Source organism: Catharus ustulatus, chromosome 3, assembly GCF_009819885.2.
Source record: "Catharus ustulatus isolate bCatUst1 chromosome 3, bCatUst1.pri.v2, whole genome shotgun sequence".
NCBI lineage: Eukaryota > Metazoa > Chordata > Aves > Passeriformes > Turdidae > Catharus > Catharus ustulatus.
In genome coordinates, this window is record NC_046223.1 from 23,083,212 (window position 1) to 23,107,702 (window position 24,491).

Here is a 24,491-nt window from a genome sequence, read left to right on the forward strand (position 1 = left end):
GAGACTTAAACTATCCTCAGCAAACATCACTGGTAAAGCTTCATTAGTATGTATTTTCACATAATTCAATTAGCCAAAATACATACAAATGCTGGCAGTGCCGTTCCCTGCTCAGGGAGCGTCAGTGAAGCTTTAAACAGATCTGAAACAAAATTGCATAAATGGCATGTAAAGCCCTGTGCATACAAAGATACCTTCAGGGTTCTAATAAATTCATGAAACTTTTTAAAGTATGATTTCCTAGCAGGCAATCACTTTTAATTAACAGGATCACCTACAGCAACACATGTCCTTCAAAAACTTACATTATTTTTTCTTTTTGAATTTCAAAGTTTCTGTAGTAAAAGTTGAATAGCTGAGTAGCTTAACCTCAAAAGGATTGCAGGCTTTTATGACAGTTATAAACCACTGTGGTGCCTTCTTTATAAGAAGAAAAGATTCTTAACACAACAGAGAAAGAAGGAAATCTCTTTTTAGTCATAGCTAGAAGCAAGCATTTCCTCCAAAGGTCAGAAAACTTTTCCTCAGTTAAAGAATATTTTTAAGGACATTGCAGGCTACTTGTACAAGTAATGTCTGTTAATTTGCTCTATAAATTACACATATAATTTCCAATATTTATTATTTTATATATTTTGGCACTTTCTTTTATTTCTCTGAGCTCTCAGTATACAGTGTTGGTAAACACAGGGATCAGCTGGTGAAACTGGCCTCCATAATGAGTTTTACATGGCAGAGAGCAATGGGAAGCTCATCTCTTCATAAAAAAAAAAATCATACTAGTTTACTGAACACATTTTCTAGGGCTATGTGTTTGAGGTGGTGCTTGCCACTTGCTTAGAAGCACATTGCCATGTTCCAAAGCTGGCTAATCTTCTTCCCTGCAGATCTGAGGTCACACAAAATTCCATATTTTGAGTTTGAAAGAAAAGAAGAGGAAAAACACAGAAAAAGTCTTAACACATTTTAAAGGGACAATCCCCTGTTCATGAAACAAATCATTGATATTGGTACCTGACAAACTTGAGCAGGATCTGCATAAATTAATTTAGGAAGAAGGATTATCAGGGTATGTTGTGCCTGGTTTGATCCAGGAGATTTTACATGATACTGTGTATCCTCTAACAGTGGCCAATGGTAATTATATTTTTTTTTCCTTTTTTGCACATTCCTTCCAGATGACCATGCATTTGGAAGTTGGGGAAGATGGTAGAGGCTGAATTTCTGTGTCTTAGCAGAACAGTCAGCACCATGTCAGGGATATGCATGATTTCTTGCATGAAAGCATTGGCACATTGTTCTCAGATGCATTTTCTGACGGGGAGAAGAACAGATACGGTAAAACTCTGGGACTGGAGAGGGTTACAAGCACCCTTGGAGCATTTGAAAGTCCTACTCAAGAAATAGTTCTAAGGCACAGGTAGGCATCTAAGAGGACCAAAAGAGTAAAAAGCATGTTTCTGGATCAAACAGCCTTTCTGGCTGAAAGGAGCATGGCACTTGCAGTGCCCCTGTATTTGAAATGAACATGTAAGGACCAAGTCATGTGCTACAGAGAACTGGCCATGCTCTGAGTGACTGTGCTGTGTAAAAGCAAAGTTCTCACAACTCTGAGCATCCTCCAGGTGAATGTGCACCCTGTGCTTACCCAGGGGGATATCTCTGCCATGCTGGGAGTGCCCTTTCATGGCCCCTGGCCAGGGCAGGTTCAGCACACCCTCCTGACTCAGCACAGTGCCTTCTGCACCCTGCATGGGGCTTTTCAGCTCTTCATTGCTCCTCTGCAAATTCCCTGTCTTCAGCAGCCTCTCTCATCTTTAATTATTCCTAAAGCTGCCTTGCCACCAATCTCCTGCCTGGGGTTATGCTCATCCTGCACTCAGACAGAAGCTTACAGGAGCTGCCATGCCCCTGGGACTTTGGGCAAGCCCCTTCTCTGTGTATTTAATTTCAACCTGTTCTTATCTCTCCTGTACCTTAGAGTGCCTTTGGAGCACTATTTCATTCCTCTTCTGTGGTTGTAGATCACCCAGTAGAAAGGCTGCTTTTTCTTGGCAGAGGCCTCCCTCTAGTTTTTACAGAAGGCCAGATGCAAGAGATTTAGTGTTAAGAATAGGGTAACATTTCACTCTATGGGCAATGCTAACGATTTGTTGTTTGGAAAGGCACAGAAAACTTTAGTCTGCAGTCATCACAAACAATATTTCTAATCCCTTCAATAACTGAATTATGCTTTTTTTTAATGAATAGGCCATCTATGCATATATGCTGTCGGTCTATGCGTACCTCACAAAGTATCACCCATGTCTGGTGCACAATGTGTGTGTGCAGCTGTGTATGTCATGTTGACAAGGACTACTGTATATTTTACTGTAGCCAGCAGCTGGATTGCAAAGGACAACCACTGGACAATTAAAAAGCATTCAGAAGGACACAGCCACAGTGCAATCATCAAGATATGCCAAAATAAATTAGCATCATGCAAAGTTAGGCAATGTTTAATTCATAGATCATGCCTATATTTAGCCATCTTATTATTTGCAATATAATCCATTCATTTATTGAAGGTTAATGCTAAGTTTTTCTCCTGGGCATTTGGTAGATGTGTCATGGGGCAGTGCAGCCCTTTTGATTTTCATTCACTAGTTGGACAGAATTTGCTATAAAATATATATGCTTGTGGGTGGGTGTGCACATTCAAGCTGGTCTGATGTAAGCACAGTCAACAAAAATGGGAAGAATTGCCTAACCATTCTTGTGACACCCTCTGTCATTCCATTTTTCCAGGGAAAGGCCACAGGTGAAATACTAATGTTGGTTTGTGAAAGAACAGTTTCACTGCATTCATAAAGAGGCTGCTGTTGACTTTGCAAAGGTGCACATGAAGAACAATGACTGAAGAGAAGGCAAACCACCACTCACTCACAGTGAGATGGTGGAGGAAAGTCTCACAGGGCACCACAGAAAGAGATCCTTTGAAAACTGTGTGAAATGTTGGAAGAGGATTTGGGAACAGAAGGAAAAGCATCAAAACAGCAGTCTGATTGGAGACATTAAAAGGTGAATATCCTGAGACCATATCTGGGAAATTTTGTTTGTTCTGGTGCTGACGTGATCAAAAGTAGGGCTGGCCTATTTGAATGGAGAACATGAATAGCTTCACCAGGTTGAACAGGACAAATTAAACTGTTCTTTTGCACAGAAACTGGACTGGATTATGTAGAAATTTAATATATTTTTGACAGGGTCTTGAAGCAATGTGATTTGGAATTAGTGACAAGATTTTGACGGAGGAATACTTTCATATAGATCACATTGTCAAGGGATACGACTGCTGCCAATCATTTTGATGGGTAAGCACAAGAGAGCCTGATTTTCAAAGGTGCTGAGCACACACACAGAGATCTTCATTTCACAGGGAATTGGTTTTTTTTGTGGTCCTCAACACTCAAATATTGGGCCCTTGGTTTGTGACCATTAAGAAACTACAATGTTACTGTAAATGAGGAAGGACAAATTATAAAATCTTATCTATGGAGAAAAATATTAAGTCCTTTTGGAAACAAGATGAGACTTTTTATACAGAAGAAAAATCTCAACATTGTAGAATTATCTTGGTAGCTCCACAGCTTCAAAATGCAGAAGAGGAAAGGCATAGCTGTAAAGCTGGCAAAGCAGTGTTGGTCAGACGATAAATCTGTATTTCTACATCATTTGCCAGCATTAGGGGAGGTATTGGAAGCAAAGCCTTCACTGGCATATCAGACTTTTGACTCAAAGGAAGTCTGTACCCACCTCTTTTGGATGTCTGTCTTCCATCTCTCTCCCATCTCTGTTGGCCATATCTTTTATCCTGTCTAATCTTACTGGTGCCCACCAAATTCCCAGCTCCTTCGTTGTTTTCTGTGACCTTCCCTCAAGATATTGGAAAGCACTGTGTGGTAGGTGACATTCTTGACAGAGTTAAGGAATCTTTCAGATACTGGTCATAGCAGTGAAGGGGATCTCCTGCAGACAGGGATATTCCACAATCCCTCAATTTCACTCAAAATAGCCTTCTTCGAGGCAAAGTTTTTGGAAAGACAGAAGAGAGCAGAGCCCAGCAGGAGAGAGGAAAGGTTCAGAAGAAAAGTATCTACTTCCGGGTCAAGCTAGAAAATCAAGCGTGGCCTTTGGTAAAAAAAAGTTCCTTCTAGTCCAGAGCAAAGGTGTCAGCAAGCTAAGGAAAGGCTGGGAACAGTCTGTCTGAGCCCCGCTGAACTACACTGGTCAGCTGGGCAATTCTAGAGAAAAGAGTGAATGGTACCTCTGGAGCAGGAAAAGCAGTCATTTGTTCCCCTGGACCCAAAGAATACTGGGAGAGCTGGAGAGTGAGAGTTGCTGCAGCTGGGCCAGTAAGGGCTGGGTGTCAACATCAGTGAACCCAGTGAACCTGTGACTGTTGGTATCCACTGAAGTTATGAGTCCTTTTGCTCCCTTTCACAAAAGTACAAGTTAATACATTTATTTATTCACTCCTAGGCTTGCAAGCAGCATGACTTTAACTTCAATAACTGGAGACACCCACGCCTGTAAGCACAGAGTGAGGGAGGTAAGATCTTTATGTCTGAGAAGGCTTGAGGTGCTTCACCTCTGCTTGGTTTCTCCACTGCTGGGAGGGAAATGGATGTAGACTTCTGGGAGCTGTATTCAGTTCTTATTTTCTTTTTGAGTCAAGAAAATAACACTGTAAAAGTTCTTTCTCCACAAAATGCCCCAGAGATTATCAGCTAGTTGCCTTTTTGTCAGGTGGCTGAAGGAGTCTGCACAGCTTGCAGGAGAAATGAGTCAAATCCCAGATACACTTATATTCCTATACAACTAACTACATCAATGTGCAAAATGGTACCATAAACATAAAAAATGAGCTCAAACTCATTCATAGCTGTTCACAATTGTAAACTATTTTGTCAACACTGTGAAGTACAGCCCAAGGATTTTTTATTGGTTTTTTTTCCAGGAAGACCAAATGAAGGCACCCAATGCAGTGTAATAAATGCTGGGGGACTGCCTGGAAAAACTGAGGGATGTCTATGGTCTCTTCTAGTTGGTACTTGGAGAAGGTAGGAGTAGAATGGTATTCTGCTCTTAGCTCTGCTATGTAACCTTATTAAATCACTTCACCTCTATGCTTCTCTTTCCATTGCCACTTTCCATATCTATTTTTTATTTTTATTGAGAGACCATCCATTACCTTGGGTTGGTACAGGAGCTGGGAGAACTGGGTCATAACCTCACTTGCAGCTTCCTCTGTTGCTAGAAACTTTCATGACAACAAATTTCTGAAGGTTGGAGAAAATCCAGTTTTTCTGACTCAGAGTTCAATGATCCTTAAAACTCAGAAAGGCAAAACAAGTTTTGGGTACTCTTTTCATATTTTCAAGTTTAAATTTAGATGAAAATACACTTTCTGTACTTCTGATGATTTTTGTGAGGCTGGAACACAATGGGTCATATTTTTGCCCATTAGACTGGTGCAATCTGCATCTTTTTCACTTCCACTTATTTTACTCTTTGTGACTTTATGTCTGCAGGTTGCAAGGGATTTATCCTTGAGCTTGGTACTTAGACAGAGGCAAAGCTACAATTCCTTCTGCTTTGGGATTTGGGTCAGAGTCCACCCATCATGAAACAGAGCCTGACCCAGTGTGTTTAAAGTGAATAGTGGTGTTTAAAGTGGCCCATGTGTGCTGGGCCACATCATGGAACACACTCATTGCCCTCTGTGCGCTGATTCCTTGACCTGTTGTCATGGGTTGTGCTGTTTGGAAGCAGCTGCTGAGTTTTGGTTGGCCCCAGGTAGAGAACCTGAAGAAAAGTGGTTCTTTAAGAGAAAAATAATTCTCTTAGGCTTCACCTTATTCTGCTTTCAGATGGACTACATGTTAGTTGCCTCAGGGCAGGGACAGAGTAACCAGGAAAATAGATTTCAGACTGATGGCTGGCGCAGGTGGAGGAAAGGAAATAGCAGAACGAAGATGGGAACCATGTTCCCTTTTACAGATTGCAACACAAAGTAAAAAACGTACTGATAGCTGTAGGGCAGGATACATTTCTAATGAGGATTTAAATCCTGAATGAATGGATGCTAATAATTCATTACTCCTTTCCTACTAATTAACAGAGTGTTTCATAGCACCCTCTAGAGAGCCCAGTGAGAACACTGTTGTGCTATGCATGCTTCATACAGTTCTCTGCTATCTCGATTATCTTTTTGTAGGGACAGGGGCTTTTTCATTTGATATCAAAGTGCTTGGAAAGAGGTGAAATTAGTTGTTACCTCAGTAGGCCAGCTGGTTTTGAGGAGACTGGTGCTCAGTCTTAACTTGCAGTCATCTTGTTCTTCTGGTTCATCTGAAAGTTACTTTAAATGTTTAATTTACTTGATCTAATGCTCACAAGAAACAGAGAAATGGAAAAAATCTGGTGGAAGAGGACTAAGGAATTGAGGACAGCAGTGAGCAAGGAATGTTTGTAAGTAACAGGCGGCTGCTTCTTCTCTAAAAATGCCTCACTGCAGCAGGGAGCAATACTAAGAAAAGTATTTCAATTTCTACTTGGTTTTGCATGGCTGAGAGCCTGGCTATTTAACTTGGTGTAGGAAAAAAAGGCTGTGGCATGTGTTCAAGTATCAGCCTCAATGTAGCTGAGCAGCAGTAGAGCTAGTGCATGAAATAAAGAACACTTAAATGTAAATAAAAGGATCTGCCTGTAGATCAAATGTGGCATTTGCACAGAACCTTATTCAAAATGGATACAAATGCATCAGTTCCTCAGAATTATAGGTGAATCAAAGGAAAATTACATCCAGAAAGATAAAGCAATCAACCAGCAGCCTTACCACGTGAAAGGGAGAGATGCAACTTTGAAGCTTCCCGTATGGCTTGCCAAAGAGCCAGATGTTGCAGGTGGGACAATGTCCTTTCTGGCTTAGCATCTGGTTCCTGTCATTCTGATCCATAGAAAAAGGAGATGAGGAAGGATGTGGTAAAAATCATTTTATAACTTCATCTAAGAAAAGAGTGTTTCCTATTGCTCTTGTAATAAAATAATTTGAAATGAGCATTTTTCTTCAGAAGTGGGCGCTACCACAGACAAATTAATACGGGATCTTCACCTTTCACTGCAATGTGCTTACTTTGCTTGGATCTTGAACAACTAATTTCTTGGCTAGTAAAAGATTATATAGCCCCAAAAAGAGAAAAATAATCATTCTTCATATTTGAAGGGAAGTATTAATTATTTGTGAGAGCAAGGATTTGGGACTTATAGACCCTTGGTTCCATCCTTGACCCTGTCACTCACAGGCATTTTATGTACTCTAGGTTATCCTCACCTCTTTAAAAGTACAATGGTGAGCAGCTTTCTGAGACATGTGGATAAAATAACACCAATCTGTAAGAGGTCTTAATATATATATATATTTTTTAAGGCATGAAACAAGATTCCTGGCCTCCCACAATTCCTGCCTAGTCTTTGCTGGTATTTCAGTTTTCCTTGAAGAAGATGTGCCACCCAGATATATCAAAACAGAAATCCAACCACATTAGTTGCTCTTCCTTCCTTCCTCTCTCCTCTCTTCCTCTCTGCACACAGTCCATCTCCAACAGGAAGAAAGATGCAGTTGCTACTGTACTATAAAACCTGCTTTGAAGAACTGACTACAACAGTTCTCCTTGAATGTACTCTCTTTATGACAAAGCTGCATTGCTATTAATTAAGTTACTTTGGTTGTGTGCTGATTTATATTGATTGGTTAATCTGTGTTTTTCTCCTACTTGAGTATTTTCCACCAACAACGCTGAGTTTGCAGCATGTGAGAAGGGTAATACTGCTGGGGGAAAAAAAAAGACCTGTAGATTTAGGATGTAATGTCAGGTTCACCAAGAGGACATTGCTAAGCAGATCACAAGGCAAATGACAGGAAATATGAGTACAAATGAGTTGATCACTCTGCCAGAATCCAATTTTATGTGGCTGCTGGATCCTTGTGATAGTTTACCGTGAAGGACAGAAGGCACATTCCTTTTGTTTTTTGATTTTGTTTTTTTTTTTCATGGTGCACCATACGTCAGGCCAAGAGCAAAGTCTCAGTTTGAGGTCAGTTTTATTATTTTAATTCCAAAAATGTTTTCTGTTACTCCAGAAGTTGTAAAAAATAATATTGCTCCAAACATGCCCCATGACCACTGGGAAGGGGCTCATGAAACTCCATATATGCAGCCCTGTAGGCAGTGTCACATAGAATATGATATGACATGGTAACATAACAGACACTGACAGGTTATCCAAGTGCTTCCAGCAAGAAGGAAAGTATCTTAGTACCACTGGCACATCATTATAGAAATTACCAGCGAGCTATTGTCTACTGTAGGTTTCAGAAGGTGCCTCTGGGGAGAGGAGTGGGGTTTTGAGAGGAGTCACAAACTCTCTGAGTTTGTGAGAGCATATCCCACTGCAACTGGGCCATCAAACAGAGATTAGCAATCAATTAATGCATAACAGTGAGAAAGCTGGTGGCTGGGAGAATCCACAGCCATGCTTGCACAAAACCTTGAAAGGATTTCCTCTTATTATTTTCACATCATGATCACCAAAATCAGACTGATGTTCTATGAGAAGGACTGCTTAATGTTTGTTATCATTTCTGAAAGCAATTATTGCTGTTTACATCTGACCTTCTGGCCCTCACAGTTAAAAACAGGTGTTGTCCAAGGCTTCTGGCAGAGTCTGAGTGCTTTGATTACGTTAGTGCAATCAACTTCCTTGCTTCCTCCTGCATCTCAAAGGCCAGAGTTTTCTGCTTTGCTTTTTCCACTAATAAAAATATTTGTGACCATATCCCTCTGTGTTTGTGCCCTATGGTTATAAAATTTTTTCACACACTTGGCCTCAGGTCATGAGATGAGCCTGCCCAAAATTTTCACATCCAAATTTCTTCCTCCAAATTGGTGCATTTTTCTCTAATGTGTAATATCTTTCTCAGGGTGTGAAAATAAGTCAGAGGCAATGAAGACATGCAGACCCTATACTTGTAAGTATTCTCCTATTTAAAAATCATACAGATCTGTTTTTGACACCAATATTACTCACAAATTTCAGCAGTCTGAGAAATTATATTCACATGCCAGTTATAGACACATTTGCTCCAATTAAGCCCAAATCAACAATCTCATTCTAGAGGAGTTCTTGTGTTTTTTTGGGCTTTTTTCCCCTGAAAGCAGTTGGTTGATATCATCTTGCCTGATTTTTCAATGTGGCATGTAAAGATTAAATTAAAACTTGGTATGGAATTCTTTCTGGGTCATATGCCAGTCTGGCTTTGCAAAGCTTACTATTTATCAAGAAACTTCCACAAGTGTTAAGATGGAGAGGTGGTGGCAAACTGCAGCTGCGTAGTAAAATTTTACAGCAAAAAGAGAAGGGCAGTTGTGCCTTTCTGTCCAGGAAGTCATTCTATTTTAGTGTTCAGAGAGTTGCATACTTTCCTTTTCCCACCTGGCAGACACTCACTCCCTCTGTGCTTCCCTTACCCTTTCCAGCCTGCAGGCTGCCTCCTTCCTCCAGCGTGTCAGAGATCCTGTGTGTGCCCCGTTCCCTACATTCCCAAGGCTGCAGCTCTCCCTCCTCATTATCCCAGGAACTGTGGTAGTAAATAAACTCATAGCTTTAGGACCACCTGGTTCCAGGGGGCAGTTTGTACACAGCCATCCTCTTTTGGGGGAAAGCAGACTGATGGATGTGGGCACCAGAAGTTTCATTTCTCTTGGTCTCCAGACAGAGAGGCAGCCAGGATCTGTTTTATTTGGTCACACTGATGCAGCTCGTGTGGCCATTCCTCCTCCCTCCCTTCCCAGCCCTGCTCTGCTGTGTTGAAGGCCTCATGTGCCTCTCTCCTATGCCATTTAGTGCTGCATTTTCACAAATATCTGTTTTAGGCTGCATTATTAATACTTCTGAGCGCTCAAAAATCATAAGATGCTGCAGCACAGAGAATTATATCATTGGCTTAAATACTGGAAGATTAAAAATAATACCTTTTAGACTTCTTTTATTACCTCTGAGGGATTTTTTGGCAAGAGAGGAGAGGTTTTAGGACATATTCTGGTCATGCTTCCAAGCTTTCCTCTACATCATTGATGGAAATTACCTTTTTATTATTAAATGAGAGTAGAGATTCTCAGCAAATCACACGATCCCAGGAGTAGGGGCTTTAACACTGATACAGTTGGCAGCAATAATTCAGAATAGAGGGATCTCATTAGCATTATCTCTGATCTTCTAGTTGTCAGAACTATAGGGAGGGGGTCTTGGCCCTAAAGCTAACTTTACCCAGAGCCACCAGGAAAGCACCACCACAAACACAGGTTTAGGCCATGTTTGCATGGCACAGTGCAATGCCATGTAGAGAAACTGCATTTTGGTCAATTAGAGCTGGTTTGGGTATCTTCATGTGGCACTCTATTTGCTCACTGGAGATATACTCATTACCTTCTTTCAGCCTCTGCCAGAGTTTTCCTTGTGTGGGATAATGAAGGGGTCCCTTTGTTCCATGTTTGCTGCTGCTGCAGAGGGTAATGGACCGTGCTCAGGCGAGCCTGCTGCACTGACCTCCAGTGCAACTCCCTGCATACTTGCAAAATACATGGCCAAATCCATTTAAACACCAAAGCATTGATTTGGGAGCTTAAACTTTATGCTTCTGCTTTGAAAATTTAAAACTTTCGTGCAGTAGTTAAGAAAAATATATGTTTATATTTGTGCTCTTATCAGTGGACACTGGAATATTTTTCCCATTTGGTTATCATCAGAGGGAATCCACATAAGAGTTTCAAAGCTGAGAGGAACAGTTTTTCACCCATGTGAATGGTCCAACTGTAAAACTTGATATTGAAAATGGGAAAGAATTGCTGGATGTTGATCTTCTCAAATATACTCTAAAAAAAAAGAGAAATCTGTTCAGTTAGACCTATGAAGTTTAGCACATGTTAGCTAGAAAACACCTCACATAAACACATATATAGACACAAATAAAAGGAAATCAATGGTAAGCAGGGAATAACACCTTTCTCTCTTCAGATAAATGGTTCCATCTGAGCTATAGCAGCTTACTGAACCATGAAGTTAGTGAAGCAGGGCACATAATTCATGTTTCAGGCCATTGGAATGAATTGAGTCTCCACAACTTTATAGAAACATCATCTCTTTAGCTCCATTCAAGCTATGTGCTCAGCCTCAGTGAATGCAAACATGAGCTCCAGCAAACAGCATTTTCTGAGGAACAATAAATACTTTCATGCTCGTAATTTTAGTGATGGTTTCTTAAATGATGCTTTTGAGTATTGGGAGAATGTAAATAGAATGAAATGAAGTAAGGACAATGCAAAAAGTCCATGAAGGAAGTAAGCAATGGCAGCCTCTTCCAGGGAGTGGGATAAATCATCATACCTGCAAAAAGAGTGGGCCTTGACTCCCATGTTATTTCCACCCCTTCTTTAGAAACAGAACCACAGCTGTATCAGAAAGAGATACACATGATCACAATTGTACAGTCTCTCATGTGGGCAAGAGCTCAGGCTCTCCTTAAAAAATGTATAAACCTCCTTGTTTCTAGCTCATTTTTGTGGATAAGAGGTCACCCCCATTGGTGAGCTTGTTTAGATTATGTTCTCCTTCATCCTGACATCAGTGTTATTGCTTACTTAGACTAGAGTTTTGGACACTTCTGTATCTTCACAGACTGTAGCCAAAGCCCCTCCTGTTGCACTAAAAACAGCATCTGCACATTTTTCACAATGGCTTCTAAGTCAGGTGACAAAATTTTCCTTAAAGCCATCCTTGGTGAGACATTTGTTGAAGAGCAGTAATATCAAGATTGGTTTGTTGGGGTTTTTTTAGTTCTCGTGGCTGTGCAATATGCAGGTGGCACTGATGAGTGTGCAGAGCCCTCATGGTGCTTGTACAGTCATGTTAGAGGGGGTAGCCAATACAGGCATAGTGCAGGCTAGTGGCAAGGGCAGCAGAGGGTCTAATTCTAATTGTTGAGGATCTAATTCTGATCTCTCAAGCTTTTGCTGATATAGGCAAAACTACTTGTGCCCTGAATGTCAGTGCAAGAGGCTTGTATTGCGGGGTGTTGTGAAAATTCAACCTGTTTACAAACCTTTGTGGGACCCTGAGAGGGGGAGAAGTGTAAGGATTATTTACACCATGCTAGCTGGCTGTGCTCTACAGAAGTGGCATCAGCCCCTAAGAATAAATCATGCAAAGTTACCTTGGAATTGCCGAAGAGCAGGGAATATTTACCGCACAATTTCATTAAGAACTGGAGGGTGACTCTGCTAGGTGGGATGATGTAGTGAAAGCTTGCATGGTCCACCATGGCATGAGAAATAAATGCCTCAGCCTAAAATTGTGACTTCAGATTAAAGTGTCACATGCAGTTATTTGGTTTCAAAACTTACTCAGAATGAAAACACATTTATTAGAGTAAGTGCAATCTATATCTGATAAATGGGAACACATCTGGTCCATATCCCTGATACAAACCCCTCAGTATTAATTATATTGATGGTTAAAGCTGAGGAGTGAGTTGAACATTATTTATAGTGATCTTTGCTAAGTAAATAATTTTAAAAATGGCTTTCTAAATGTAACGTTTCCCTTTTAAGAAGCCCTACAGAATTAAAGAGGCTTTACAATGGAACATGAAACATATTGCAGAGGGAGAGACAGAAGCTTGCTTGATTAATGCGCACGATTATCAGCGATGCAAATCACTTTCACTTATTAAGTCTTGTTTAATATCCTAATGAAGGCTTCCTGAGCAGATTTGATAATTCCAGAGAAAGTGACTGTGAACTAATGCCCTTTCAACATGTTGAGAATGAGCAGTGCTATAAAGAAAACCTCATTTACTATAATTCCCACCAAATGTGGTATCCTTTTCTAGACTCCTACCTCACAGCAGGAGACAATTAACCTTTTCAGTGCCAGAAGTGATTCCAACATGTTCCAGCTGTGAAGGCCAGCAGGTCAGGCATGAATGAAGTTTACCTTCCTCTTTTGGTCTGAAACACCACAATTATGCAAACATGTCAAGAAAGCCCTGAGCAGCTCTGAGCTTTCACGTGGGTTCTGCCAGCTCGCGCAAATGTGCTTCTTACCTTCGAGAGGGGTCTGCATCAATTCAGCAGAGCAGGGAGCCTCTCACAGGGAATGCTGTGCATTGCTCAAATGATTTCAAAGCAGCTCTTTCTGAACATGCTGCAACTACCCAGAAGGTTCCCACACTGAATAGCTGTGTAATTAAACTCTTGTTGCTTCTAAGCCTGTACCAGTCAAATGGCTGGAACTGTGATGGTCTGATGATAGAAGAGAGCCAAGGTGTGTTGTGGGAGGTAATGCCTTTTTTCCATACACCCAGCCTCACTTCTAAATTTGGAAGAGGTGGGAAGCAATGGGAAATGGAACATTTTCCCTTTTCCTCCCTTGACCCCGTCCATGCAACATATGACTTAACATTTCCAGACTGTTCCAGAGCTGGGGTGGCCACACCTGTGCACAGGCACTGCTGTGGATGCAGTGGGCTGAAAAGCTCTTCACACATGGTGGGAGCTGGGAGCCCCCTGTTCAATTCCAAAGCTGCAGGCTTTGCCTTAAACCATGGCCTTTTCCAGACAGACCTGCAATTCAGTGCTTTGCAGTTTCAGAGCTTTACAGATTCCCCCTTTAATTTAAAAGAACAAAACCAATGTCAAAGATATAAAGAAATAGCTTTGATGAAAAAAAAAGCGATTTCAACTTGTGCTTATCTGGAGATTTTCTAGGAAAAACAAGACTCATAGGTAGATTTGTTTTTAAAACAACCAGTCCCTTGGGAAGGAAGCACCTGAGGGGGAGAAATTGAAAGGCAGCTAACCCTTAAGAATTTTGTGAACATTTTTATTAGATCCGTATTAGGGCAAGGAATATGGATTGGACTGCGCATTTGTAGACATTGTCAGGAAACAAGTTTTCTAATCCACATGCTCACATAGGACAGGCTTTTAATATAGATTTATAATAAATGTAATACACATATTTAATAATGTGGTACACATCTCCCACATGACTGAGAGCTGTCACATAAAATGAGATTGTACGACTGGATTTGTATCTTTATTTCTGTGTATAATGAATTGAGAACAGCATTTGAGATAACTATAGGTGACATGATGGATCTCAAAGGTATAATCACATTTCAGCTGCCAACATAGTCAGAGCAGTAAAAATAAGGATACTTTAAGAACTTACTTTGTTAATAAAAGGCACTCAGGTTGTATCAGTGTCAAATTGAGGGGGCTTTTACAGTTACCTTCTGAAATTAATTATAAGCAAATTAATTATTGCAGTCCATCAATGAACCTTTCACAAGGAAAACATTTCAGTATGCAGCTATATAATATATTTAATTTAAATACAGAAAATAGCTGAGACTGGAAAGCCCTCACATGCTACAAGAATGAATAAAATGTACATATGGTGTCGACTTTCAGGCATCAGCTGAGGTAGATTGTTCACTCACAAAACTTCTGTGCTTGTTTGTTGCTGTATGTGCTGGTGACGTCCAAGTCTTTTGTTTGCATGAGAGAACTTTGTGGTTTGGAATTCCTCATTACTTCAACCAGAGCAAATAACACTTTAAAAAGTATCTAATGCTAGGACAAAGAAGAGGTGTTGCTCAAGTCCTCATACAGATGAAAATTAAGCATTTAAAGTTGAATGAGAAATATGAGATTCTTTAGTCAGATTGGTTTCAAAGGGTGAGAAACAGCTGCTCTTTCCTTTTTTCTTAGATAAATCATTGTTTCAAAATAAAGGCATGTCAACACTTTTTTTTAATGAGAAATGAGAAAAGATGATATCCAAGCCAGTTCTCAGCCCTTGAAAAATGTTACTATAGAAAAGAAAAAAAAGTTATTTTCACAGCCTGCCTCTTGAAAACTTTCCAAGGGATCTGTTGCACATGCAGCATTCTCTCACTCTCTCATTCTCCAGAGAGAATGAGACCAGCCACAGAGACGTGCACAACTCAGAGACTAAAAAGGTGTAACTGCAATATAGAAGGAACTCAGATGGGAGATGAAGCTGAGGAATGGAAAACCACATTAGGGGTCATATCATACCTACTAGTGTTATTCAGTTCCTAGATAAAAGGCGTAGGGACTTGTATTGCTAATTCTCATTAGCAGCTGGTCCTGAGGCTGTCACTGCCCCTCTGCTATCAACATTTTCTTGTCCTTGGAACCTCTCTGTCACTGTAGTTTGATAGCCTTGAGTAAAGCCTTGAAGATTTCTAAGTAGTACCAAAGCACAGATGTATCCAAAAGGAGTCTCTGTCCTGGCTTTGGCATCACCTGTGTGCTGGATCCAGCCTCTTTGGAGCTCCTGCCAGCTGAGCTCCCTAAAACTAGCAGCATATTATTTTAGTTCATGCCTCCTTCCACAAGGGTGTGGCCCCTCCCGAGTGGGCTGTAGTGTGCTCTGACAATTCTTTCCATTTGGGTGAAGTTGTTGATTGACAGTGCAGCAATTATCTGGAGGGTGTGGCCAGGTCTGCTTTGGGGACCTGCAGTGCAGCTGGTGCTTCATCTAAGCTGGTGTTCAACACAGTTCTGTTCCAAATGTGGACAGGGGCATATGAAACCTGCTGACTTCTAGTGCTTGTTTTGTAAATTAACCATACATCTTAAAACAACAGAGACATGTGGGAATTTCTGTCTGCTGAATTGTTTCTCCACTATCATAATTTAATGACATTCATACACCAACACCTCTTTTTTTGGAGGCAGTCCTGGCTAGATGGGCTTTCTCCTTATTTTCTTTGCTCTTTGCCTTCTTATTGGAGACACACAAGGGCATTTCCCTCTAAACTGATCTCATTCACATGGCCTGTATAATGAAAAATTCTGCCTGGAAGACTGCTCCTAAAAGACAGCCCCAGGTATTTAGCATGGGTAGACATCACAGAAGTCCACACCTTTAGTGTCTAACACACCTTTAGTGTGTAAAAGCATTTCGTACCCCCTGCCAACAGTCATAAGTGAGCAAGTGAAACCCAGTGTTGAAAAAATATAATAGTAATACATTCCACAAAACCACAAAATTATAAACTCCCCTCCCTCTGTTCCAAATGAATTCCATGTAATCATTAAAGAATAATTTCCTTTAGAGGCAGGAAGTTGTTTTCAAAGGGTAGCAATAAATATCTTTAACATATCGGCTGCTGAGTGGCTTAGAAGTATCGATGGCTACCAGTGCAGTTCCACAGTGGCCCTACTGCAGAAATTAGTGCTGTGACTGACATCCATCCCAATTATACAGCAAGAGAGGCCTTGAGCTAGGGGACATGGAGTCTAATTACCCTTTTAGCTAGAGAGGTGTTTGCTGTCTGTCCGGATGAAGGCACTTGTGGATGTTATGGAGAAATCACCAAACGTCCTGTACATATTGGGTGAATACAGAGAAGAAAGGAGTCTCCATGGATACTAATCCACCATCTTCTATCAGACTATCCACACTGTTCTTTTCTTTCTTTTTTGCCTTTATGAATACTGTGTTTCTGCATATTTTCAGTTCTTTGTGTTTTAAAGTACCCAGACAGACCAACCCACTTTGTTGTCTTGCACAGATTGGCTTTTCTTGGTGGTCTTGCCCTCTTACGTAGTATGAAATCATATAAGCATCTCCCTCCTGGATAGCACCAGCTTTCAGGAGCTATGAATATTTAGGAAGACTTTGCACCAGTCATGAGTACTTGCAAACTCAATTCTCATCTAATTCCCTGAAAAATGGAGTAAAACATTGGTTGGTTTGAAGCAGATGTACCCTGGACTTTGGCCTGCCCAAGACTATATAAAGGCTGTTTATAAACACATGTGTTTGTTATTAGTAATCCCAGCCTATTTTCTACAGAGGCTGAAATAAATCAGTGGCAAAGCACTAGATGATAATGATAGGTATATACACAGACAAACTAATTTCCAAAGATTAAAGGAGAGTGAATTTCCTAGATGAACTGCAAATTTCACCCACCTGTGGGGTGTGTAAATATAGATATTGGGTGGGAAGCAGGTTTTGTTTTGCTACTGACGTGATGTAGTGATGAACTCTGACATGTTGCTGACTGTGGTTACTTGATAAGTGTAAGATGTGAAAAGCCAGCAATAACACTAGATGGTATCAGATCTCTAAAATAATATGTGTTTGAAGGTGCTGGGTATAAATGTGGCATTACAAAAATAAAAACAGACAAAGGCATAGTTTATTCATGGAGGGAAAGAAACATCAGAGGAAACAGACCTTTCTTTTTCTGTAGATTTTCAACAAGGAAATTGATCTCTAAAAAACAACAACTTTAAAATCATGTTTAATATTCTGGTAAAGCCAAGGGATGTGCTGCCAGAATTTTAACAAGAAAAGCTTCTGTAAAGTGCTCCTCCTTAACTGCTGAACCTTGTGGTGCCACCTGATTAAGAGCATTCTCTTCCCATCTTTGCCTCACAGATCAGCAATTACTTGTCCTTTTGGCTTACCCACCACTGCCTTTTCTGCTCTGTGGTACAGCCACCCTCTGCAATCAAGCCAGGGCTCTTCCTAAAGAGAGAGTGGTGTTGGCCAGGACTCACTCACCTGTCGTGGTTCTGAAGGCATGTGAAAAAAGCATGTGTAAAAATCTATTAACAACAAGAAAAAACCCAACCAAACAAACAAAAAACCCCAAACAACAACACCACCACCACCACAACAAAAACCTCTTTCCCTTGAATGATCAGATTACATCCATTCCATCTGTTGGTCCAAATCAGCAAAGTTTTATTTGCCCCAAATCCTTCTTGATTTCTTGTTTAACCAGTTGTCTAGAGAGTATGTTTGATGGTCTCAGGTCATTCAGGCCAAGATTTCTGCAGGTATTCATGTGTTCACCTGTTTTCTGCTGTCATCTGGATGTGTCATGAGAGCATTTTCTACTTCTTTCTGTCTTTGAGTGGACCAGCATGATATCCTGTTACTTTTCTGCCTCATGTTCCAGAGCTTGAGTAAGTGCTCAGGGTTTATTTGCTCCAAAAAAAAAATTCCAGATTTCTTAGATTCTCAAAAATGTGTGCAATGGCTTAACACTTCAGAAGCAGAAGGAATATGTCTATTCCTCCATCAAGAGACCACATTATGCAGAGAAGTGAAACTGGGTCAAATTTCTGGGCACTGTAAGTTTGAACAGCTTCTTTGAAGCAAATGGACTTAGACCAATTAACACCAGCTAAGGATCTGCTTTGCTGAATTCCTGGTGAGTGTGAGAGGGCTGCCTAATGAGAGTCAGTGGAGAAGGAACTGTAAGGGAAGGGCTCTAAATAAATGGCAGACAACCCATCTACTCTACTTAAAATTGTTCTACCTGATGATAATAGTTAAGATCAAAGACAGGACAAGCAGAATATATCACAAATGCTTCTGGCTTGGGGAATTCTAGGGAAGAACTGCGGACTTCCCTTCTCCATTACCCCCTGCAGCTGTCTTTGCCCCAGTCTTCTGGAAGTCTCTCTTATTTTTTACAAGCAATGCCTGTGCTTGCTCCTGTCCTTGTTTTCGTTCTTCAGCAAGAAGGGATCATGGACATTTCCATCTCTCCCCATCTCCACTGATTTTGCTCTCCCTAATGGCAAAGTTAGAGGAGTACAAGGGAGTTTGGATGCTGTCTGGACTCTGAGGGGTTAGATCAAGATATTTGGTGGTAAATATGGACTACAGAGATCTGCTGGACATCTTAAAAATATCCAGATTGTCAGAAAGTCCTTAGTAGTTTCTGGAAAAGGAGTTCCTTTAAAATGCTTCTGCTTAAGTGCCCAAGAGCAGAAGGAATTTTGTAAAGGGCTGGCCTCCTTATCTTGTGCTGGTGAGAACAACTGCTTCTGGAGCTCAGCTGGGCAGTGCTGGGACATTCTCTCCATGCAGGAAGCTCACCACAAAGGCAAAGGATGAACAGGTGAGTCATAAAAAACAAGGCAAGCCCACGTGCCTTGCAAATAGCAACACAAGAGGTTACGGCCATCACCAGAGCTTTTGCCTTGTCACCTTCCCTGAATCAGAGACCTGCACCAGGATGTCTCTGAACCATTACCCAGAAAATGGGCAGGGAAGGGAGTAAAAAAGGGAAAGTGCCGATATCGAATGCCATCTTGTTGCTTTGACCAGTCACCTTTTAAATATTTATGTTTTATTTTTATCTGCGTATTAGTGAGACATTATTTGTGCACAGGCTGTTAAAAACAGTTCTAAGGGAAACACACTTCCAGCTGGTTTCCTCCTGTTTTCCATCTGCTGTGTGTATGTGTCTTTGGAGGCATTTAACTGTTTCTTGTCATGGTAATTGGTATTTTTTCAGTAGTGAAGGTGGGAGGGGTGGAGGAGAGAAACCCTAAGGCATCTGTGTTTGTGCTCAGTTGATCTCAAAGAGATTATCCTGGTTATTTCCTTATAAACATTATATGCTTTAAAAAATATGAGGTGGTACAGTGGAAGGGTACCAAATATCAGGTAAATTTTTTTTAAGAGTTAACTTCCCTAAATTGTATCTTTGTATTCCTCTATTTATGCATCGCTACTCTTTCCCCATTTAATCTTAAATATGTAAATCCTCAATTTATCTGGAATTACTTAGTGAAATGCTGATGTGTGAGTGTGGCAGATTATAATATTCCATCGCCACCCCTGATCCTCTTTACCTCTTATTCTTTTCATAGCAGATCAAAAAAAGCTGTATGCGTGCCACAAGAATATATTATTTTAAGAGACTTGGACTTAGAAATTGATTTCCTTGATGAGAAAAGGAAAAGTCTCCTTCTGACCTGAAGGGTCACTTCATAATCCTGTCACTCTACATCAAAAAGCTTTTTTTTTTCTTTTAGTAGAAGATGAGAATATTTCTGAAAAGGAATTAATTTTTCAGATACAGTGAAAACGATGACTTAAAGAGACTTAGCAGATGATAGAGGGCTGTCCTATTCAGAATACATCTCCTGTGATTAGAACAAGCTCTGAATATATTTTAGGGTCAGGCAGTTTTAGATGGAGATTGGGATTTGTACTTTGGGATGAAACTGATCTTATATTTTTATCAAAGTACTTAAGGTTTAAGCTGTAGTCTTCCCTTTTTTTGCAAAGGATTTCACCGGGTTTTATAATGGGGATTGGTGCAAGCAGCCAATAATTTCTGTGTATGGACTTTAGTTAATAGGATGTTTGAAATGAAATGACTTTCAGCACCAATAATTAGGCTCAGATACTAATACTTTTCTTCATAGTACTTTTCTTAACAGAAAGCACCTGATACCAATGTAGACTTTCATAATATATTTTATTTATGTAATTACTGAATATGTGTCAAAGAAATTCCTTTAAACCATATGCTTAAAAACAAGCAGTCCCAAATAGAGCTATGAATTAATAACATGGTGCTGTTGTATTTGTGCACAATACACACAAGTGCTTATATTAGATGTGATCATGTGTGGAGACATGTGAAATACTGGTTTAGATATATATGCAAAAAAATCCATGAAATATACAATATATGGCACATCATTTAAGATTATAATAGAATGTATAAAACATAATGTACAATATATAATTTAATATTTACTAACAATATTTAATGCGTATGTTATTAGTGCATCAATTATACGTGTTAATTATACATTGTATATTTTGTATATGCAACCATTCAATAATTATATAATACAAGTACTCAAAAGCTATGAACAAGAAGCTCAAAATATTTTAAACAGCTTAAAAGCCTTTGTGCAGGTGCACTAATAAAACAAAAGGTCACTGCTCGGAAGACCGTACAATTGCAATTTGTTTATATAGTGATAATTATTGTATGATACTGTGTATGTTTAACATAAGGTATATAAAGAGAAATGCAAATTCCCTTTCTGCAGATAAATTGGCTATTGTCTGAACTGTCTGTTAGTTGTTCTAATTGCTGGTCTGAAGGCAGCAGCAAAATATTGCCCACTGGTAAAACTGTTCTTGTGATGATGGCATGAAGCGCTAAAGCAAAAACAATTATTGAACAAAAAAAGATGGTTTTTAATATGAGAACTGTTCTACCAGGGAAATTTTTCTTGTTTTTCTAGGCATTTAAAAACGGGTATTTTAGGAATATTTAGGGAAGGTTCCTCGCTTGTATTAGTGGCTGCGTTTGGAGATAGACAGAGAACTGTATCACATGCAGGAGCTGCAAAACTGAAGTAAATCTGTGCTTTGAGCTCTTGCTGGTGATTCCTGTATGAGTCTGGCCTCTAAATGCTGATGATTGCTCCAAATTGTAACCAGAGGATTCCAACTGCTAACTTGGGTTGAATTGAATTGAAAAGCAGGGTTTTAGTCTAATAATCTAGTTTAGATCTGATACTCCCACAGGAGTCTGGTGAGAAGAGATGATACTTTTAATCACATTCACTGTGTTCAAGGTAGCGGACGTCTGTGAAGATTTTGGAAATGTGGTAGAAGCCCTAATGTGAATCTAAGGGCTGTGCTTATATCTGAAGCAGATAATACAGCCTTTACTAACAGAGAGTATTTGTATTAATTGAATTTTCTGAACCTTAGAAATATAACTCTAAATCTTAGAGTAGTAAGTACGACTGAAATACAGGGAAGTAGAGAGCTCCTCCAGGGCAAAACAGGAAAAATTATGCTTTCACCCAGGGAAACACCAAAGCTTGATGTGCCCGGGGACCTGCTGGGGGAAAGAAGAATTCAAAACAGGAAGTCCGGGGGCAAATTTCTACTCTCAGCCACATCCTACAGAGATTTTCAGAAGGCAGAGCTGTGTCTGCTGGGTGAAGGAGAGGAAATAAAAATCCCAGGGTGAGAACTGCTTCCTCTCGTACCCTGGGATGAACCCAGGGAGTTCGGGGCGCATTCGCTTGCAGTGGTTTCTCATTTCCCAGGCGCTGGGTGGATGTGGCTGGGAGGGCCGGCTGCGTGCTGGTGCCGGGCTGGATGCGGGCGCGGCAGGGATGCGGTGTCCGCGCTGCGGGAGCGCTCCCTGCGCCCCGAGCATCTGCCGGGGAACTATGGAACTGGCCCTCCTTCCTCCCACAGCCGCCCCTGAGCTCCAGCCACCCTGCCCTCCGCCTGACCTCTTCCCAAAGCCTCTCTCTCCTCCCCGCTGCCCCGCTCGGCTGCGCTTTTCAAACTCTCGCCCTCGGGATTGCCTCCCCACCCTCGGCGCTGGCTGCGAGACGGAGCCGCCGAGGAGCGATCCTGCCACGTGAACTTCCCTTTGTTTTTCCGTGCGCCCAGGACAGACCGTCTCCCTAGTAACTTTTGTGGCAACTACATGCGAAGGAGCTCATTATGTAAAACATACATTTTTTCCTGCCTGCGAAAACTCCGCGGAGCGTTGGGGAATATTAACTACGCCGCAGCCCTCTATTTATCGGCTCGTCCGTCACCGGCTCTGAGCATCGCTGAAACGCAAACTTGCTGCATTTGATCCCAGCGGAAGCTGGATGCGGCTGCTCTCCCAGCCGCTTCTCAGAGCTCAGCCTTCAGAGCTCCTGTACCTATATTTGATCAAAGACTCTAAACCCACAAGTACAATGCATAAATATTGAAGTGCAGCGTGGAAATAAAATCCCTCCACCTCTCCGCACTGAGAGAAGCCTGATGGAAGTGGCGTGGTGGTGCAGGATTTTCCTATTGTTTCAGCAGAGGGGAAAAAGTTGACTTCAAGAATGATTTGCAAATACAGTTCCCTGAAAAGAAAAATGTCGGGCCAGTTCCATAGTTTCCGAGTGAAATGTAACCTTCAGCCAAAAATTGAGCTGTCCGGGTTGACAACATTTGGGAAACTGTGCTTTTCTGGAGAGATGACTGCAGTGGCAAAGATAAACCGGCAGGAAGGTTTCTTTGGAATGATATGAATTTAATGAATCATATCCACATAAAAAAATTCCCAGCTGGTCTTAAATTTCAGGGAGATTTAAGTGATAAAAGATATTTTCTCTGTCTCTTTAGATATGTATTAGAGATGAGAGGCCTTAGATAAGCCCTCCTGGGAATCAAGCATTCCTTTTTCTTTAATTTGTTTTAAAGAAAGAAAAGAGCCAGGCATGCTTCTGAGTCTCAGATGGGTATAATTAGTTATTTGCTGTTACAGGAATTTTAAAATTGTCTATTCCCACTCTTTTTATATTAAATAAATTTTTAAAAGACCTAATGACAAACTACATGTTCCTTCCCTCTCTCCTTCAAACAAACAAACAAATGAAGAAAAAAATAAGAGAATAGCTGTACTCATTTGCCTTCCCCCTTCCACCATCCTTGTGCAGGGTGCATCCTTTCCCCTATTAACATATTGATTTATTTAAATTAAAAATAATGATCTCCTTTCCCCTCGCCTCCTCCTCCCAGCAGCAGAGTCTGTCTGTGATCCTTATTAACAAATTGATTGCAGTATTGGTGTCAGTATGGCTCATTTAGTAGCTCTTTTGCCTAAGGTCCAGAAGGCTGGAGGAGGGAACAGCTTCCACACGTAGCTGCTGGCCTGGCTCCAAGGCTGACACTGCTCGGGTGGAAGGGACAGCTGCTAGAGACAACACCGACACACTTAGTGGGGCCCCCTTAGGGTGGTGAGGTCTGCCTGCAAGTTGGAAACCCCACAGCAGCTCTTTCATGTTGGTGTGAGGAAGCATCTCCACTTGGCCGCATGTGTCTTCTCCTGATCTCCCATGAGATGAGGAGCCTCACTGGTCCCAGCCTCCAGTGCCCTGGACCTTTCTCCATACGATGGCTGCCTTGCCATACCGAGCAGGAAGAGCCTGAGGATGTTGCAAGCCCTAAAGCTGCCTTTTCTCTGTTGAAAACACAGCTTCAAAGTGTGTCTTGGCCTTCCTGGGCCCCATGCTCATTGCCCAGTTTTAGGGACAGCTCCGGTTCAAGCCCAGGGAAAGGCATGAAGTGCTCCCAGTCAGTTCCTCCCATCAGCATGGGGCAGGCATTGCCACTAATGAACAGAAGCTGAGGGGCTGGAAAGGTCAGCAGCTGGGGATGAAAAGCTGCAGCAGGAGCTGCTTGCCTCCCAGCCCTTTTGTCTCTGGCATTTAGCTGCTCACCCCAGGCTTGCAGCAGATCCTGCTGAAGGGTGGGATGTGCCTGCTCTGCAGCACCACAGCCAGTGTCTGGGAACACTCTCCATAATGTGAAATCTTTCTTAATGACTTTGGAGGACTTGTGTCAGCCTTTGTCAACTGCTGGCCTTCCTAATTCTACCTGGTGCTTGAGGGCTGACATTGCAGGGACATAGACCCAGGGCTGGCCCTGCGAGCCTTGCTGTTTGTAAGGGAAAGGAGAACAGAAATGAGGCTGTGCTGCCCCGTTCTGCAGCTCAGAAGTGATGG

At 41.3% G+C, this 24,491-nt stretch overlaps 1 long non-coding RNA gene across 2 annotated transcripts in view; it reads left to right on the forward strand.

The window, feature by feature from the left end:
• The window catches only part of LOC116994069, a 111,183-nt gene that overhangs the window by 30,578 nt on the left and 56,114 nt on the right, over positions 1–24,491 (forward strand). The window contains exons 3-5 of one of the 2 annotated variants that reach the window (XR_004417409.1): positions 2,788–3,060; positions 4,522–4,591; positions 5,000–5,102. This is a non-coding gene — a long non-coding RNA (uncharacterized LOC116994069). The remainder of the gene's footprint in view (positions 1–2,787; positions 3,061–4,521; positions 4,592–4,999; positions 5,103–24,491) is intronic. The other variant, XR_004417408.1, reaches the window with a different exon arrangement.